The sequence below is a fragment of the Anopheles moucheti genome, chromosome 3, assembly GCF_943734755.1.
Source record: "Anopheles moucheti chromosome 3, idAnoMoucSN_F20_07, whole genome shotgun sequence".
Classification (NCBI taxonomy): Eukaryota; Metazoa; Arthropoda; class Insecta; order Diptera; family Culicidae; genus Anopheles; species Anopheles moucheti.
The window spans coordinates 5556371-5569662 of record NC_069141.1 but is presented as its reverse complement, the minus strand read 5'-3'; the positions used below and the strand labels follow the sequence as shown (position 1 = coordinate 5569662).

The 13292-nt window shown below is 45.5% G+C and overlaps 1 protein-coding gene across 1 annotated transcript in view; it reads left to right on the top strand.

Annotated features, from left to right (window-relative positions):
• LOC128300306 (protein Shroom) overlaps positions 1–13292 on the top strand; it is a 169083-nt gene that overhangs the window by 38793 nt on the left and 116998 nt on the right. The gene's annotated exons all lie outside the window — the stretch shown is intronic.

Here is a 13292-nt window from a genome sequence, read left to right as displayed (position 1 = left end):
AACTACCTTAACGCAGTAAACGGTTATTGCTTTATGAAATTGGAAAACTGTTCGCGTAACCTCCGAATGGGGCTGTATATTACAATACTACACGCGCGGCGATACTTCGGTTACTCAATTTTCCTCCAGTTTTTTGTGATATTTATTGACCCGACAAAATGGATGGAAAGTGGACGGATGTGTGCATGGTGCTTTCTGTCTCAATTCTTGCAGCGTGATATCGATCTGGCTGCACACGGGCTGCAGATTAACAGATTGTTAAGCTCGTACGAGCAGCTGATAATGATCGTCGATCGGGCGTAGCTTGGGTCGTTAAACGGTTGTTTGGTTGTTTTAGGTTGCCACCGTTGCGTGAAGGATCGTCTTATTACTGGCGGGAAGTGTTGAAATGTAGCCGTCGCGTGTTTTGGTAGATTAAGTTTTCGTCTTTTTTTCCTTCAATATCTTGTCATCGTCTGATTGTTATTTGTTTGTTTTGTTTTTGTTTGGGTGTTTATTTGTTACTGTTCGACCTAATTAGGGTGTTTTTGATTTTTGACATGATTCGAAGAAAATTAGGTCAATAAATTATTCTACTAAATATTTGATGTTTTAGAGATTTTGCAAGTTGGGTTAAGTTTAAGGGATGCTATTCAACTGGATGGGATTGGAATTACAACTTTAAATTGGTTTGAAAACTGTAGATTGGTAATCTTGAAAAAAATCAAAAAGCTTCAAGATGTTATGATGTTTCTTGCTTAAAATAAATACATAACGCATAAGTGGATCGTTTGTTGCTACCACATTAAATAAATCCAAAACAATACGTAACGTACCAAAAAATGTGCTAAAAATAGAAACCATTTTCGTGAGTCTGCATCTACATCCACGACAGTACAGTTGCGGTAAAATTGAAATTAATTCCACTTTCCTCATTCCGTGCGCAATTAAATGCAGCTAAAACAATCGGTGCAGCACAAGGCGCACCATGCGCACGAGAATTGAATCGATTGCCATTAACCTTTTCCTTCCGATTTCGTTTGCTGAGAAAGGCGGTGGATTAAGCGGTGGGTTGAAGGAGAGGTGGAAGCAAAAATTGCACACCGGAAACAACATTTACGAGTGCAAGGGCAGCCACGGTTTGTGGAACTGTAGCGGACGTAGACGGAAGAGTGAAAACAAAACAACCAAAAATCGAAAAATAGTTTGAGTACCTACGGTTAAACGATAGTGCATGGTTCACTAGCCACGAACGGGAACCTAGCGCTATGTGGAGTGGATGGAAGATGCGTACCAGCCGGCGGAAAACTAAGCAAGGGGAAGCATGGTGAAGCGAATGGATGAGGTGGATAAAATTAAAGTTTACTTTCGTTGAATTAATTAAATTATGATCGATTAGCAGCGCTTGTTGTTTTTCGATTAGCGCACGTTTCGGTGTGGTGGAAATTTCTCACGAAAGTAAAAATCGAATCCAATTTAAATCCGTTTAAAGCAATAGCAGATAATGGATGGATGTGAAGCAAACAGCACAACCTAAAACAAAAGCTTAGATTTTGCACTAAATTGTGTTTTTAGTAGATGTGATCGTAAAAGCGGCAGAAAGATTGCAGATCGATCGTCTTTGAAAGTTGGGCCCAATTTGGCAGGTTTCCGAAAGGCTTTCAGTTTTCTTTTGCTCCTCGACTAGATTTTCCGATAGTCACAAAAAAATGATGCAAAATCTTTTCTTTTTTTTGCGCAAAAATTGAGATAGATGGTTCCGTTTGTTAATGGTTAGTGATTTTCTTTTCTTTAAAATACTGAAGAGGAACAATTAAAAGACTGAACTGTTTTAATCCACTCCACGACGGTGTTCAGTGGGTTGAGATCGTATTGCACAAGTGCGTGCGTGTCACGCAGAAAGTGACAGCCCCCGAAAATATGACACCGTTTCATTTTTTTTTGCTGTCTGTTAAAACACTCATGAAGGTCTTTTGATTGGAGCTTCAAAGTGATTGCAATTTTTTGATTAGAAATAATAGGTAATTCGGTGGCATTTTCCAATCCCCAGGGTCAATAATGGAACCAGCGAAGTCGACGTTTGAACGCTTATTGCAACACATTTCGTGCCGCTGATGGAGTTCGTGCAGTTGGCAAGATGGGAAAGAATTATCACTTCTGATGCTCGGATGCAATTAAACTGTCAATCGAAGAGTGATTTCGCATTTGCTGAACGTAATGTAACAAAAAATAGCATTATCTGTTGCCCGCCGTGCAAGCGAAAAGCCTGACAAACCTTTTTTTGTGTCAATGTTGAGTGTCTCATAATTTGCAGCTAAACGTGTCAATCATTAGCATAATTTAGCAAATAAATTATTCCGCACTTCAGCATTGGGCGATCGAAATGGACCGTTCAATAAACAAAACACACACTTTTCCACGTTGAGGCCCGAAATATTGCTGCGCCCCCTTTCGTCAGCATCATCAGCACCGGAAAGCGCTTTGAATTATTTAGCTAATTTTATTTGCTTGTCCTCGATCGTCGCCCGAGCTTATTAACTGTGGGCCCATTTATGAAGTGCCGCACCGGTGCAGCGCTAGCTGAGGGTTAATCATTCCATTAAGGTGGCGTGTGTATGTACACCTTTCCCGCGAGAGAAGAGAGCAACAACAACAAAAAAAAAAGTGTAGCATTGTGTGCCGAAGGGCACACACATGGGTTTTGATGATGGAAACGAAAAGATTACCTTTAACGACGGTTTGGTACGCTAGCGTTTTTGGAAGGCGCAGGTCCCCTGCTGCAAGTGTTTCGCTTTACCCATAACGGTATTGAACCACCCCGGGTGTATCGTTTGCTTTTACACGATGGCCATAAAGTAATCAGAAAAAAATGAAAAAAAAAACAACGCTGTTTGCGAATTGTGGCAAAGGAAATCATGTACCCAATGATGGTATGTGCCCGTCACCACCATTAGGGGAGCGTTCCTGTGTGTGTGTGTCTGGGTCGGTTCGTCGCTTTGGGACGATTGAAATCTTTCGTTTTGCTAACGGTATCGGCGAGATGCGATACGTCTCCCCGGGATGAGAAGCAGCTCGGCAGGCAAGCTGATCATGTGACCTTGAACGATCTAATAAAACAGATCTCTGTGTGTAATGCCGCGCTCTCTGGCTGTGGCAGACAAGGCCCGTTTGCGGTGGGCAGCACAAACAATCGAAGGAAAATTCTGCACAACACCTCTACTTCGGGGCAGATTGGAATGGCTTCACGTAGCAAACTTGTCTACGCAAGATATAAGACAACGAAAAAAAAAATCCCCCACTTGATACGCACACGTATATGAGAAGGTCGAGTTGGAAACGGGACCCGCTTTCCCAAGATTGATGGAAGGCACAATCTGGAAGCAAAACGGGATCGTCAACCCATTCCCGGTACCATCTTCATCATCGCATCGCGAAGAATCGTCTTCCGCGGGCGATTAAAACTGTTCCCCTCGCCGCTCGGCATATTGCCGCATCGTTCCCACTTGCCCAGGCCCGTGATGTACCCGGTTGCTGTGCGTGCATCAGGTAAAAAAAGGCGATTTCAATTTATTATCTCTTAATTGTATCGCGTGCTGCAGTTTGCAGGCCGGTGTGTGGCTGGCAGGGTTGCAACGGTAGAGCAAATGTTTACGTGGCTAACGGCTGCGTTTAAGCGTGTTTTGCGATTAGGAATGGAGAAGATACTGCGCTGCTACCGCACTCGCACGTAACGCTCCGGTTGGAGGTTAGAATCAGACAGGTGCGGAAGGAATTATTGCACATCAACGGGCATTGGCAGACGCTTGCCAGCATCTGTGTGCGAGATGCTACAGTTAGGTTTGATAATGATCCGGTAACACCCGTGGAATCCCAACCCCGGGACCGTATTTGCTGCCGGTGCTTGGGTGACATTTTGCAACCGGAACGGTTACCCGGCCATCCTGCATTCCCGGATTGGTACGTCAAATGATTTATAGGTTGCATTGCAAGATGGTGCCGATGTACCGGAGCAGCTTCCTCGTTGAATGTTGGTTCTATCGATTGCCTCGGCAGGCCATATCCATCCTCCCATCAACATCATCATCATCATCATCATCGCGAGCATCTTGTGAACGCCCTTGATTCCACCACTAACCTTCACCTTTTCCGGGGACCGGTTCTGGACCAACGGGAAACTTCATCTTTCAGGGAGCCACATAGTCACCGTACTGCGTGTGTGTGTGGATCTCCCGCATTCAACGGAGTCGTCCTACCGTTTCCGTTTGACTTATTTTTATTGAATTGTAAATGATAGACATTCTTGCCTTTTATTGATTAATTGAACCCACCAACGTACCGGTTGTGCGAAATTCGGGACATAATACGACGGGGAGAAATGTGTGGAGGGAATCTAGTGTATCAGATTTCTCTGGGCTGAAACGTGAGACAGATGATACATGGGTCGTGATGCGGGACGTCGGAGAATGCAATGGGTTTTGTGGAAGAATTCCTGAGCAGAGTGATGAGAACTTGGGCTATGGGTTGTATTATCTACCAGACAGGTAGGAGTGGCACCCGGATGGCAGTAGATGGTGATGTCCAACGGTTGACAGTGAAGATACCTGTAATAATTCATCCTAGACATCATACAAACTGTCTCAAGTTATTCTCGCGTACAAAATTGATCGTAAGCATATACAATTAACTGATTGGGTACTTGTGGGGAACTTACACAGAACTTGTTTTAACATAAATTGATGTATTGATGTATTGAAGAAGTACATATGAGTGCAATGACCTACCTCCAATTGTTGTAACACCAGACCACCGGATTACGAATTGGTACTCATTGGTACTTCTGACGTAAATACTTCGCATAAGATTAACTGTGGAAAAGAAACGTGTCCGTCGAGTAAAACCAAGCGTCTGTCGGCCTACTAATGAGTGTTAATCCTAATCTTTGGTCAAAGGCTGGAACTAGACATAGCGGAAATTAGGGGACATGCACATGAGACCTGCTAAAATTTATCCATTTATGCTGACCCGTACGGCTTCGTGTTGGTATTCAGACTAATACGTTTTAGCTGAAACTCTATCCTTGTTATATCCTCGTCCGAACGATCATGCACCGTTGGCGGGAATTTGTTTCGTCAACTAAGCGTGCTACACTTTAACACATCCACCACAGTTCACCGGCAAGATTCGTTGAGTGTCTACCCGTGTTATGCTGTAACAAACTTTCTCTAATTAAATTGTGCATCCACAAAACGTGCATGGATGGTGGTTTGTTGGTTCGGTGGTAAGTCCGAGCGGCTTTTGCGAATAATAAAAACCCATTTTCATTTATGCTCCATTTTAACACAATTACACATCCCCAACTACTCGCTGTGAGAATGGTTTCGGCCAGGAGTGACCTATTCCTTTGTATGTCTTGCAAACGATGGGCACCACCGTAAAAGTGGAGTAGCCGACAGCGACACGTACAAAACAGAACCAATGAAAACTAATTTGTTACCGTATTCTTTCGACCGGTCGTTCGCCATGGTGGACGCACCGTGTACGGGGTGAATTGATTTTACTAGGTCATAAATCATTAATGTGGAGGCAAAATTATTACCTCCATACTGGGCCCCAAAACTCCTTTCATTCTCCCATCATCACCATCCTGAGCCGGCGGACAAACCGGCGGACGGATGCTCGATTTGAAATTGGACTGTGGCGTGCTCTTAAAATGAATTGTTTTACTGCCGCGATTTGGTGTGATTGTGTTGTTATTTGTGCAAAAAAGAAGCAACCGAAAAAAAAACGCTCCAGCAAGAATTTTCCCCCAAACCTTCATAACCGATCTTTTGATGAATAGAGGTGCCCCAGAAGCGATACCATAAAAAGCAAAACGGATAACTTCCCCCGAGTTTGCCCATTTTTGACGATGAGCAAATCAAATTCTTCTCCTTGCGCACACACAGACTCACACACTGTACGTCCCCAAAAGCATGGCTCTCGATGCCGACTGACGGACAGCGTCGCGTGTAACCTACTATTACAATTAACTGTATCTTGCGCTGGAGCAGTTTTGGAGCCACACGCGCGTTGTATGTGTTTGTTCGCGAGTGCTCCAGTTTGCAGGGTATGCCGGGGACCAGCTGGGGTCTAGACTTCTGGCTGTCCAAAACCGAACCCATCGAATCGAGACGAAGATGGCGCGGCAGTTAGTGGAGCTGTGTGCGGAAATGGTACGCACAATGGAGAACGATTCTACATTGGCATGCAGCTTAGCATCGCTTTTCTCACCACGTACAAAGGAGGGAAAATTCAGCGCCTTTCAGAAGTTTATTACGTTCGCGTCATCGACGCCCGGAGAGACACAACCTCCGTTACTTTGTCGGAATGATCGGGCGGCGACACAAGCGACAGTGCTAACAGTAAAAACAATTTTCCAAAATAAGAATTCCATCGAAGACACACCGATTGCGATCGATGCCGGGAGATAGGGCATGGGCGAGCACCGTTTGCCAAGGTGCGTGCGTGTTTGCCCATGCCCATGACACCCAGGGAGCGGAAAGGAAGCCATACAGGGAGAAGCACGGCCAATCGTTATCTGGATGCGACATACTTTATGTTCTCGCGTCACGTGTTTGTGTTGGTTGGCTCGAGAGCTTCCAGCGACGCGAAGATCCGATTTGTACAGCTGGTCTGCGTTTGGGTAAACAAGCTATATCTAGTAGACTGTGGTCTAGAAGAAGGTCCATTGAACAATGTTTTGCAGTGTTCGCTTGAAAGGTGCTCAAGATCGAGAGTGTTGCGTTTGGTTGCAAAATGGGATTATCTTCGGAATGTTTTTGAGATATTTTGGACAGAGCGTGCATTAGCCACGGGTAAAGTCCGAGTACCTCCGGAAATAGCAAACTCTTTCAATAGGCAACTCATGCTATCAATCATGACCGCCAGTGGTCCAGCATGGGCGCATTAGCAGCTTTCGTTACTTTCTGCTGATATACCTATCGATTGATTGCAGAATAGCATGAAACGAATATTACAAGGAATGTGCGCCTTACAACACTTCTCACGCAACCGGTCCCTCCCTGAGGCGCGTGTCTTGTCGGGGTTCCTTCGCTCTCGTTCGGGTGGACATTACAAGACGACGAAGAAATTAGCCGGCTCGGCAAACAGCTGTCCGGCGGTTCCGATACCGGAAGTGTCTTGTTTGCGTGTTTGGTCCAAACCAACCTGGGCATCCGAAGCCATCAAAGAAGAAAAAAATAAAACGAGAGGGCCCTACCGGACAGCCGGCAACACACCAGCAAACGGTAGTGGCATCGTGTTTCTTCTGCTGGTAAATCTTGTGCGCTTTGACTGGGCAATTTGTTAGCCTAAAATATGATCGTTCGCCGGGAACGCCTTGAAGTGATCGTATATTTTCGACCAACGGCCACGGGTACACATTGTAGCCTTCGTATGGCGTGAGTGGCGCGTTACGGCACCGGATATGGTCTTATTGAAATGGTGCAACGCTCGATCGCGTGGTGCAGTTCGCTTAGTTAAAGGGAAGAGCTTAAGGAAAATGGCCAAGTTCCTCCGGTGAGATATAGACGTACGCTAACGAGCGAGAGCCCTTCGACTGGCGAAGGTATGCGGGATAGAATTATGAACCACTTGCCGTGTGGTGGTGCGTCTGACGGAAGTATTTTACCCAATGCTGCTCGGGAGTGTTTAAATTGTTTTCTCGAGCTGTTTTGACCACCTCGTACATTATTGGGAAACCAATCGGGACCGAAATTATGAGCCCGCTGTCAGAAGGGCTACAAACTGTGTGTGTGTGTGTGTGTTTCAATTAAATCGTTCTCCATAAACAGGGTGTTGTACACCCAAAGAAGGTTATGTTATCGAATTGTCGAAAGATGCAGTAAAGATTATTCCAATTTAAGCTGAAAATATACGAGCGGTACAGCTTAAGAAAGCTGACAAATAAATTATCTCACAATGCTCATTAAAATGATAACGAGTTGCTGATCTTTCCTGACCTCTTTTGGAAGTCCCAAGCGGTAGGGTTACTTCACATAGGTTCGCGTGGAGTTGCGTGCCACAAAGACTCATATGTGTGTTCTTGTTTTTTCCTCAACTACCAAGGTCGTCAGTTTCAACCACTATTCCTTCGATTCGAAATGCATTGTATCGACCCTCACCTGACTTGCGGGGGGTTCCCTTGCCGTATCAGCAGCTGATCGATCTTGTCAACAACACAGGCGAAGAGGAGTGTGCTGTGTACTCGTGACGCTGGCGCGTAGTTCCGATCTGTATATACTGCACATGTTCAGCAGACCTCTCCCCGAGGCACAATCCATTGAAGCGTAACACACGATCGAACACCTTTGGGAGACGCACATGCCGTATGGAAATAGTGTAACTCTCCGCTCGGTTATCGTCACCCGAATCGACCGGAAAGTCACGCAGACGCAGTGAAGAGAGTTGCATAATTTAATTTACCTCCGAGGGGTGTGTGTATGTGTGGCTAGTTTTTGTATTTTATTATACTGTCATTACAGTCTTGTTTGTTGGGGCTGTTGGCGTAAAAAATTGTCCCAAACTCACATCACCACCTAACGGCAAAACACAAAAAAAAAGGTTCCACTAACCGTTCCTCGTTTTACACGAAAATTCCATCAATCGTTCCGGGCGTGAATGATTTTGTACGTGCGGGACCTAGCGGCTTTGGATTTCGAAGTGTCGTTGGTCGTTTGCCACTATTAGTGTGGTGAGGTCAGTACGGAGGCGGCGATGAGATACGCGAGTCGTGCGTGACGCCTTTGGAGAGGTGTCTCCTACATCTGTCGCTCGCACGGATTAACAAAGTTAACCTTTCATCAAATTACGTACATTGTCGGTGAACGTGAGAAGGTGACATGTTGTAAGAGTATCCTTTTTAAATAGTTGTCAAAAATATATCCAAACAACAACGCGTGATGTAAGATCACTCTATATTCTGTTCAGATCTCGAGTATTCCGGTAAACAACGAGGTTCCTGATTTACTATTCCTAGCATGTGTACTCCCTGACACATCGTTTGAGGTTTTCCGCCGTCCGTGTATCAGCTGCTCTCAAGTTCACCATCGTATGCCTTCTGGTTTTAGTATAAGTCGTCCATTTGCTTCTTGTCACGTGGCTAATTGAAGTTCATCGATGTTGAAAACATTCCAGCGGACATGGACGGCATAATTGTGTGTCCGACACGTTTAACGTGGAATACAACATTAGTCTAGGTTGTCTGGACCAACACATGATTGGATTTGTAAGTGGATCTATGCTGTTGGTGGTGTAGAGTCTTTATTCGATGAGTTCGATGGCTAGGTCTGAGTGTCTTAGAAGCATTCCAATCGGTTGAGTAATGTTGTGCTTTTAGGTTTTGGGGTTGCAGGGTCCGACAATATCTCTCCAATCCAAAATTCTGAATGTCGCTACTAATTGGGGCAGGTTAATTTCCTCGGGTGATGGATTACCTGAGCAGATATCTCTGAAAGCAGAGCCATCTGGAGAGGTATATTGGTGCTATTGATGCGTTTTATGATTCATACCCGAGTTACGAGTGGCTCTGCCCGCAGCAACAAGCACCTCGATCAGTTCTTTTCCCTGACGTTCGCTTTAATAATGATTTAACGGCGGCTCATTAGCAGCCCGATCCACGGCGGAAACAGAAGCTCCCGGACTTGGATCTGGACCTTTGGTCTGTCCGTTACATGATCGCTCAACATGTTTAATCTGTCAATCAGGCACGATTAGGCCACACCGTCGCCCGTCACATGAAAGAAGCGCGCATTGGTCCGCTTGTCGGCTACCGTTTGGTTGCGGTAGCGTCTGCTTCCTCTGCCACCTTCCACCTTGCCGCTCTCGCAATCAACATCGGCCTCCTCTACATCGACGACTTTCTTGACCGCGAAGCTTTCCACATGAGTGAAACATCGAGGGAATGGAAACTGTCGTTATTGCTACGTAGGAAGGCATCAATTTGTCAATTCGTTCCCTAACGTTCAACCGTGAAGCTTGATGCACATTTCACCTGCTCTCCTAACGCCACGTACAGGAACGCATCCCTACCCCCCGCCGACCCCACGGTTGTATTTCGTTGATTATTGATGGATCCGATGCGCGTGCGGTACGAACCCGTTTGGACAAACAAATTTTCCTTGCCGGCAAACGTTCCGCGCGCGAGGCCTTCGCCGTGTAGCTTTAGAAATGCAAACGCTCTCATCCCATGGACGTTTGTGGGACGGTTTTCTTTATCATGTCGCGATGACTTGGCAGACAGATCGATGAGTTGTCGTTGGCGGGAGGCTGGTACATCGCAGGAATGGCATTAACCATGATCGATGCATCAACTATCGATTGGACCAACCGGTTCTGGCCTTCCCGCGGTGTGTGAGTGTTGGGGATGCGTTTGTTCGTTTTTAAATGCAGTTGGCGATGGTTCGTTTGGAGAAAGATTTGCTGTCTTCCAGACGATGGCGGCGATGGTGGTGGTTCTCACTAATCGAAACGTATCGGTGGAGATTACTGGGCGGACATGTACTTTCTCATTTCACGGTGGGCTACGAATAGTTTTGTGCAAAAATGGTCGAACATGTTTCATTGCTCAGAAGGTACTCAGTAAGAAATTTTAAAGAAGGTTGTTTGTAAATGTATAACTAATTCATCCTGCTATGATAGATACATTCAGAGGTCGTTGCTGATTGCTAATTGAACCTACCCGTATTTTGTCAATACTGCTCACTTTTGGTCAACCAAGATGAAATCGAATTCCCTTGATCGAATAGGTTGATCGATTACATGGAATGTGTTGTCTGTATTCGTTTACACCGTCTTTTTATTGGTGGACATAGCCGCTGATGAAGATTGAAAGCTGACCGTCATCGAGTCCCACCAAAGATGAAAACAAAATAATCACGCGGAAAAGAACTACGCCATTAATCAGTTAGTTGAAATTTATAAATGAGTGTAGTCTTACATAGAACTCCATTTGCATACTTCGGTCAAGATGTTAACAGTCGGTTACCCTTCTCGTCAAAACTACCGCAACACTTCTGTTAGGTAATCCATACTGTCCTTAATCCGTCGATGAGGGACTTTGAGTGGGCGATTTTACAAGCTACACAAAGAAAGATCTTGAACATCTTTCTTGAACATACGAAGCAAAACACGCACAAAAAAAACAATTCGAAAGACCCGCAAAATAAGTTTCGAAATGATCTCGATTTACACTTCGTGCGAAACCTGTGTCGAATCAATACGTTTTTCTCTTATTTGGACATTTAAGCTTAATTTGTGACTGTTTGACATTCAATGCAGTGACTTTCGTACGTGCAAAACATGGGCAATGTTTCTTTTACCAATCGAGTTAAAAATGGTTCAAAGTCATGTTGTTTGCTGTAAACAATTTATTATCCTTTATGCAAAATATAACCCCCAATGTTAATCTTAGATTATGTTTCAGCTGTTTGTTTGTATATTCATTTTGTACACTCTGGTAATTTATTGCTCGCTTGTATGTTTCTCATGTATTTTTGATTTCTACACGGTACCACCCACACATCGCATGGAGCCATAGGCTCCCATGCAAAACACGGAAGCCCGAAAAAAGAACATCCTTCGTTTTATTGGCGGGAATGAATAACAAACAGACACAACAAAAAACGGTAGCAACAGCGGCAAACAAGCAATCTTCGTGTCGTTCGGCCCCCACCCGGCGGAAGATGTACGATTAATTCCACATTCCACGGTGTAGTGCGACTGTCCGCCCTTTTAAGCGGCGATTATTATCATCGCACCGCAGCACGTAAGCCCGGTAGCCGTTGGCCGAAGAAAAGGTGCAGAAAATTCTGACATCTCTTCGACCGCTGCAGCATCCCTTTGGTCGAACATTCTTTCGCGCACAGCAACCACACCGTCCCGTTGGAACGATTGCACACGAGATGTAAATCATGCAAAGCGCATCGCACGCGTATCGCGCTTCCCATTCGCATATAAAACGGATAGATAGTTGCAATTAAAATTGCAAATAGGTAACAAGATACGCCTCCGGTGAGGGTTTGTTCTACGGGAGTGGGAGTTGGGAATGTGCCAGCGTCCTAAAGTTGTGTGCCCTGGTGCCATTGGGGCCCGCGCGTCCGTGCGGTTCGAGGTCGTGGTTTGAAATTGATCTTCACTTTCCTCGCCGGGGAACGGGCGAGGAATACATTCCGCGACCTCGAGGTTTCATGAGGCACGTAACCTAGAGCGCGATGTGAGATCGGTTCTCTTGCGAGGAGCGCAGAAAACGGGAAAAGAAACGCGTGTGCACACACACACCGACTTCGATATAAAAGGGAGAGATTAATTAACTTCCTGATAGAGCAAACCGCGTCCCTGCACGCGATCTCACGATCGTGCGCGAAAAGGATACTTCATCCCCGACTCGACAGCACGCCGGACGTGCCTGTGCTGCTCTGTTTCCCGTGGTGGTGGCAGGGCCAACGGCTGTAAAACAAAAAGGGGCTTTTTTACAATTTGAATATCGTGCTAAGTAGGGGTGCTTTGGAATGCTTTTGCACCCAGCAGTAGCATCACGCGGCACGGACGGTTTGCAATAATTTTAATCCGGCACACCAACCAAGCAGCTGGAGGCGTTGGGGAGAGTGGAAGAATGAGGAAGACTTCCAAACGGGAAGGGGTGAGACTGGTCAACCTCCAGAAGACACAGTACGCTTCCAGGGGTCAGGTTACACGAAAAGGACGCAACATACATGGACAAGAGAGCAAATGCTTCCAACGGTCCTGTCGTCGCCTGTCGTGCATTGACATCCTTTCCTACCCATGCAACGGGGGAAAAACGGGGGCACACACTCGCGGGGTGTGGGGTGTGGTCGATCTCTCCATCCTACTGGACGAACCACCTGAAAGGGCAACACCGTGAGTCCTTTTCGATTGGGCCGTATCTTATGTTCCGAACCATTGCAGGAATCGTGCGGCAGGGGCCAAGCACCAACATGAGGTTGAGTAGCTGTCAGTGCGTGGCTGTACGTAGATTTCGATTCGGGTCGATAAATTTATGGCCACAGTTATCGAGGTTTGTGCGGAAAACTGATGGCGTACAAGTGTTGAAATAATGTACGAAGCAAATTCGAACCTTTTTTGTATCTTGCTGTCATTGACGCTTGAAATGAAAAAGAGCTTGTTTTGAGCTTGTTATGAGCTTGTGTTAAATAAAGCTGTGCTTTGTAAATGTTACTCGTTCAATAAATTATAAAAACTGTGAAAAGTAGATAACATATCTCCAAAATGAATTTATTCCGATTAAATTTTTGGTT